We start from the raw sequence: 7,280 nt of genomic DNA, 5'->3' as shown, positions 1-7,280 counted from the left end.
TCAAGTGATCCACCTGCCTCGGTCTCCCAAAGTGCTGGGATTACAGGCATGAGCCACCGCACCTGGCCCCAGACTCTTCTAAAAACAATCAAATCTCGTGTGAACTCAGAGAACTCACTCATGACCAGGAGGAGGGCACCAATCCATGCATGAGGGTTCCACTCCCATGACTCAAACACCTCCCACCAGGCCCATCTCCAACACTGGAAGTCACATTTCAACATGAGATTTGACAAACATCTAAACTATATCAATATCCATAGGAGGCTAACCAGGATAATAGGACTTTGGAACTATGTCCTATGAAATTGCTAAAGAAATAGTTTTCTCCACAGAAGAAAAGCCAGGGGAGATGGGGTCAATATGTCTTCCAAAGTCTGAAGGAGTTATGTGGCAAATACCAAATTTACTATTTGTGACTTCAGAGGACAAAGCCTCTGGATCAGTGTTCAGAAACTCCCGTGTAGACAAAGTTTATCTGAATATAAGTACATTCTAGCCATTAGGATTGTGGGCTGCATTTTTTTTTTTCCGAGACAGAGTCTCGCTCTGTAGCCCAGGCTGGAGTGCAGCGCGCGATCTCGGCTCACTGCAAGCTCTGCCTCCCGGGTTCACCATTCTCCTGCCTTAGCCTCCCAAGTAGCTGGGACTACAGGCGCCTGCCACCACACCCGGCTAATTTTTTTTTTCTTTTGTATTTTTAGCAGAGACGGGGTTTCACCGTGTTAGCCAGGATGGTCTCAATCTCCTGACCTCGTGACTGCCCGCCTCGGCCTCCCAAAGTGCTGGGATTACAGGCGTAAGCCACCGCGCCCAGCCGGATTGTGGGCTGCTTTGAGGGGTGTGATAGACAAATGGCCCTCCACAGGTGTCCACATCTTAATCCATGGACCCCTCTATATGTTACCTTACACAGCAAAAGGGATTTTGTAGATGTAATAATTTAAGGACCTTAAAGTAGGAGACTATCTTGAATTATCCAGATAGCACATTGTAATCACAAGTATCCTTAAAAGATGGAAGAAGGAGGCAGAAGATTCAGAGATGTGATGCTGTAAAAAGGTTAGAGTTAAAGAGAGATGTAAAGATGATGTCTTAGCCTACTTGTGCTGCTATAACAAAATACCACACACGAGGTAATTTATAAAGAACAGAAAGTTATTTCCCCACAGTTCTGGAGGCTGGGAAGTCCATGGTTGAGGGGCTGGCATCTTGCAAGGGCCTTCATCCTGTGTCATCCCTTAGTGGAAGGTAGAGGGGCAAAGGGAGGGTAAGAAAAAGACAAAAGGGGTTCCCTTATTTTATAAGGAACTCATTCCCAAAATAATGACATTAATCCGTTTATGTTTTGGATTTTTTTGTTGTTGTTGTTTGTTTTGGAGATGGAGTCTTGCTCTGTCACCCAGGCTGGACTGCAGTGGTGCAATCTTGGCTCACTGCAACCTCCGCCTCCCAGGTTCAACCAATTCTCCTGCCTCAGCCTCCCAAGTAGCTGGGATTACAGGAGCCCACCACCATGCCCAGCTAATTTTTGTATTTTTAGTAGAGATGGAGTTTCACCGTGTTGGCCAAGCTGGTCTCAAACTCCTGACTTCAAGTGATCTGCCCGACTCAGCCTCCCAAAGTGCTGGGATTACAGGCGTGAGCCACCACACCCAGCCAACATTAATCCATTTATGAAGGTAGAGCCTAATCATCATCCCACCTCTTAATACTGTTACAATGGTAATTAAATTTCAACATGAGTTTTGGGAAGTGACAAACATTCAAACCATAGCAGATGCTATCCTGCTGGCTTCAAAGGTAGGAGAAGGGGCCATAAGCCAAGGAATTCAGGCAGCCTCTAGAAGCCAGAAGAGGCAAGGAAATGAATTCTACTCCAGAGCCTCTGTGGGGGAATACAGCCCGCCAGCACCTTGATTTTGGTGAAACCCATTTTGAGTCTTTTCTGCCCAAATGGAGCCCTCTTTTTTCATTTTTTTGAATATTTTTCTCTGGAGATCTTAAGTACTTCCCATAACTTTAACTCTAGCTTCTCTATATAAATAACACCCCAAATCATATCCCTTCCCCTAATCTCTCTTGAGCTCTAAGCCCACATAGCTAATTAGCAGACATTTTTTATTTGGACATCCTGAAATAGTTTTAAATTCAATATGCCTCCAGGAGGAAAGATGCAGGGATTGGGAGTTTAGAATGCAAAGGGGTAATGTGGTCTTTCCTTCAAAAAGTAAAAAGAAAGCCAACTTATTTTCTACAAAAAACAGATCCAAAATTGAGCAACATTGGCCATGAAGAATTCTGATGACAAAATTGCAAGTGCTTTTGTGCAGCAAACTACATAGAGGCTTTTAAACTCCAAATGGGATAAAGTTGAAGATTTTTTTTCCTGGCCGGGTGTGGTGGCTCACGCCTGTAATCCCAGCACTTTGGGAAGCTGAGACGGGCTGATCACAAGGTCAGGAGATCAAGACCATCCTGGCTAACATGGTGAAACCCTGTCTCTACTAAAAATACAAAAATTAACCGGGCGTGGCGGTGGGCACCTGTAGTCCCACCTACTTGGGAGGCTGAGGCAGGAGAATGGCATGAACCCAGGAGGCGGAGCTTGCAGTGAGCCGAGATCACATCACTGCACTCCAGGCTGAGCGACAGAGCGAGACTCCATCTCAAAAAAAAAAAAAAAAAAATTTTTTTCCTTAAGTTGTCCTTTTTCAAAATTGTATTAAATATTATATTCTTTTTAATTTTTATTATTTATACTATCTTTTTGAGACAGAGTCTCGCTCTGTTGCCCATGCTGGAGTGCAGTGGTGTGATCATGGCTCACTGTAGCCTCAACCTCCTGGGCTCAAGTGATCCTCCCCTCAACCCCCTGAGCAGCTGGGACCACAAGTGTGCCACCACACCCAGCTAATTTTTTAAATTTCTTATAGAGACAGGGTCTCCCTATGTTGTCCAGAGTGGTTTCAAACTACTGGGCTAAAGCAATCTACTGGCCTCGGCCTCCCAAAATGTTGGGATTACAGGCATGAGCCACTGCACCCGGCCCAAATACTATGTTCTTAACAAGAAAAATGATACTTAATAATATCTGGACATGAGATGCATGTCTTCAGCCATCTCTTTCAAGAGTAGGCTGAGCCCAGTGAAGTGATAAATAATAAATGTGAATTAAAACTACAGGGAACCACGTACCATTGTGGTTTGGAGTGCAAGCACTAGAGTTAGGTAGTTTGGATTGGGGTCATAGCTCTAATATTTGTTGGATGAATAACTTTGGAAAATCTTGTTATCCTCCTTTGCCTCCGTTTCTTCATCTATAAAATGAAGATAGGCCAGGCGTGGTGGCTCACGCCTGTAACCCCAGCACTTTGGGAGGCTGAGGTGGGTGGATCACGAGGTCAGGAGATCGAGACCATCCTGGCTAACACGGTGAAACCCTGTCTCTACTAAAAAATACAAAAAATTAGCTGCGCGTGGTGGCGGGCTCCTGTAGTCCCAGCTACTTGGGAGGCTGAGGCAGGAGAATGGTGTGAACCCGGAAGGCGGAGATTGCAGTGAGCCAAGATCGTGCCACTGCACTCCAGCCTGGGCAACATAGCGAGACTCTGTCTCAAAAAAAATAAAATAAAATAAAATGAAGATAAAGTATCTACTGCATAGGGTTGTCGTAAAGATTAAAAGATAATACAAGTAAAGATCTTTTCTTTTCATTTTAAACAAGAAGTTTATTTAAACAAGACATTTGAAGGGAAAACTATCTAGGATTCTTTTTTTTTTCAGAGTAATTTATCCCTACTTAAAGAGAGATTGCCCTACGTGTAACAGCTGCATACAAAAAAGTTATAAAATTATCATTGGTTTAACAAGGATAAATGAAAAACATTAAAATTCTCCAACTGAACAAGGTATGCAAGGATTTTTATATTGTTGTTTTGTTAAAACAGTAAGAGAAAAATAACTTACTGGAATATAAAGATAAGAGCTGAATGAGCATGCCACTAATGGAGAAAGGGGGTATTTTCACAGAATCAGTTTTTTCCCATTCCATCTCCACTTGATGTCAGTCAAAACATACTATTGCTATTTAGTTTAAAAAATGCAATATGAGTTGGGCGCGGTGGTTCACTCCTGTAATCCCAGCACTTTGGGAGGCTGAGGTGGGTGGATCACTTGAGGACAGGAGTTCAAGACCAGCCTGGCCAATATGGTGAAACCCCGTCTCTATTAAAAATACAAAAATTAGCCGGGCGTGGTGAGTGCCTGAAGTTCTAGCTACTCAGGAGGCTGAGACAGGAGAATTGCTTGAACCTGGGACGTGGAGGTTGCAGTGAGCCGAGATCGCGCCACTGCACTCCAGCCTGGGTGACAGAGCAAGACTCCGCCTCAAAAAAAAAAAATGCAATATGTGTGTCCACATATACCAGTTACTTTATGTACAATAAAAAAATGGGAACTGGAGTAAAGAAGCAGGTTCCCTTTTCAGTAGACACCTCCTATCTGCTGGTGGAACACGTCAATTATATCTATATCCTCCATTTCCACCTGTGCAGGTGTGTCTGTTTCATTGATTGGCTGACTGTCAAATTGGAATCTGATCTGCCCCATTGACAATGCCTTGGGCTTTTCCTCGGCCATGGCAAATGCCATGAGTCTTCTCAGCTGCCGCTTCACAAAAGAGGTACCAGCTTCTCACTGAACGAACACAGTGCAGCACCAGGAGTGACAGAAGAAGGAGGCGGCAGCGGTGGTTGAGGGACAGGGTGCGTGCACGTCCAAGTACAGTTCTTAAAATGGTTATGGCATACAACATATGCTCAATAAATACCTGATTTTTAAAAAAGACAATGACTATGGAAAACTCTTGATCATTAACCCGAAGGGAGAGTCTAGTTTCCAGGAAGCATTTGTTTGTATACACTATTTAACCCAAGGATACACTTTTTTCTCCGTGGCAGCGTGACTCATCTTAGTCTCCAATTTTTGACCTGGTAAGGCATCTTTTTTGGTCTCTTAATTTCTGGCTCACTTGGCCCTGATTTGATGTGAATGTTCTTACTGACATCCCAGTGACTGATTCTCAGCACACCACAACCCCTTTTTTGTTCCTACCCTATCTTCTCTGTGTTGGCAACTGGACTTACCTATTCTTCAGGACTTTCAGGAGTGCACACTCTGGTAGCTCTCTATTGACTTTACTGCTCACTCATTCTTTTTTTTTTTTTTTTTTTTTTTTGAGGCAGAGTCTCGCTCTGTTGCCCAGGCTGGAGTGCAGTGGTGCGATCTTGGCTCATTGCAAGCTCCGCCTCCCGGGTTCACGCCATTCTCCTGCCTCAGCCTCCCGAGTAGCTGGAACAGGTGCATGCCCGGCTAATTTTTTTGTATTTTTAGTAGAGACGGGGTTTCACCGTGTTAGCCAGGATGGTCTCGATCTCCTGACCTCATGATCTGCCTGCCTCGGCCTCCCAAAGTGCTGGGATTACAGGTGTAAGCCACTGCGCCCAGCCTACTGCTCACTCATTCTAACAGAGCAGTGTTCCAGTTCTGACTTAAGCTCCCAGAAGAACTTCTGTGATTCTAGCAAGTTGTTATTAAAAGGTATTGAGGCCAGGCATGGATGTTCTTGCTTGAAATCCCAGCACTTTAGGAGGATCTCTTGAGGCTAGGAGTTCAAGACCAGCCTGGACAACACAGCAAGACCCCCTTTCTACAAAAAATATAGGTGCACGCCACCATGCTTATGCCAGCATGCGCGCTACTTAGGAAGCTGAGATGAGACGATTGCTTGAGCCCAGGAGTTCAAGGCTGCGGTGAGCTATGATCACACTATTGCACTCCAATAGAGTGAGACCCTGTCTCTAGGGAGGAAAAAAAAGAGATATTGGATTCACTGACCCATCTAGAATGAAAGTTTTTCATTCTAAATTAGCATAACCATCATTAACTACCTACCTTCCTAGCACTGACTGACCACCCCACCATTTTCCCCTTTAGTAAATCCAAAAAAAAAAAAAAAAAAAAAAAAAACAGGTGTTGAAATTGAGCAAGGGAGAGGGATCTTATATATATTTGTGCTTCTCTAAATCTTATTGAATATGATGTGCAAAAATATGCCATAAGACTATACTTTCAGGGATCATTTCTATAGTTTATTACAAACATATGCCATTAATAGCTTGACAGGTCATACTTTAATAGTTTTTCTTTCTAATAAATAGATATGCTTTTTAAAATTTGGCTAAGTTATGGGCAAATCTATATTCTCTTACCCAAATCAGATAATAGACTAGACAGTAAGCCCACAAAACCATAAACCAGGCACCAACATTCACTTGGTAGCCAGTACCTGAATTATAAATACAGTGACTCACAGAAAATAATAAATGTTCATTAGGCTGCCCTCCCCCAAGTTAAATCTGTAACATGAAACAGCCATTTTAAAGTGGTGTCTAGGCAGGGCATGGTGGCTCACACCTGTAATCCTAACACTTTGGGAAGCTGAGACAGGCAGATCACCTGAAGTCAGGGGTTCAAGATCAGCCTGGCCAACATGGTGAAAACCCATCTCTACTAAAAATACAAAAATTAGCTGGGCATGGTGGCAGGCCCCTGTAATCCCAGCTACCTGGGAGGCTGATGCAGGAGAATTGCGTGTACCTGGGAGGCAGAGGCTGCAGTGAGCCGAGACTGTGTCACTGCACGCCAGCCTAGGTGACACAGCGAGACTCTGTAAAACAAAAAAAAGAAAGTGGCGTCCAATGACCAATACAAAGTATGTAGAGAAAAGAAAAAGTGTCAGTGTTGATTACAAAGATAAAAAATGGAAAAAAAATTATAGAAAGAAATGGCCAATGGCCATAAAAGGGATAACCTTCTGTGGAAGATGTATACAAACCATAAGTTTGTTGAAAAATAACGTTTACATAGCACTTCACAATATACTTTTCTTATACTCCACCTCGTTTGTTCCTTGTAACAGTATTCTAATGTTGGTGCTATTATTGTTCCTATTTTTAAAATGAGGAAATTACAGCTGGGCACAGTGGTTCACTTGTGTAATCCCAGTAACTTTGGGAGGCGCAGGCGGGCAGATCACCTGAGGTCAGGAGTTTGAGACCAGCCTGACCAACATGGCAAAACCCCGTCTCTACTAAAAACACAAAAATTAGCTGGGCATGGTGGCGTGCGCCTGTAATCCCAGCTACTCAGAAGGCTGAGGCAGGAGAATCACTTGAACCCGGGAGGCAGAGGTTGCAGTGAGCTGAGACCACGCCATT

At 43.7% G+C, this 7,280-nt stretch overlaps 1 pseudogene; it reads left to right on the top strand.

Moving 5' to 3' along the window:
* The first annotated feature begins 6,120 nt into the window (after nt 1-6,120).
* On the top strand, nt 6,121-6,202 carry LOC129013493 (small nucleolar RNA U3; annotated as a pseudogene).
* Nucleotides 6,203-7,280: the final 1,078 nt, after the last annotated feature.

Source organism: Pongo pygmaeus, chromosome 15 (genome assembly GCF_028885625.2).
Source record: "Pongo pygmaeus isolate AG05252 chromosome 15, NHGRI_mPonPyg2-v2.0_pri, whole genome shotgun sequence".
NCBI classification, from domain to species: domain Eukaryota; kingdom Metazoa; phylum Chordata; class Mammalia; order Primates; family Hominidae; genus Pongo; species Pongo pygmaeus.
This window is presented reverse-complemented; position numbering and strand designations above follow the sequence as displayed.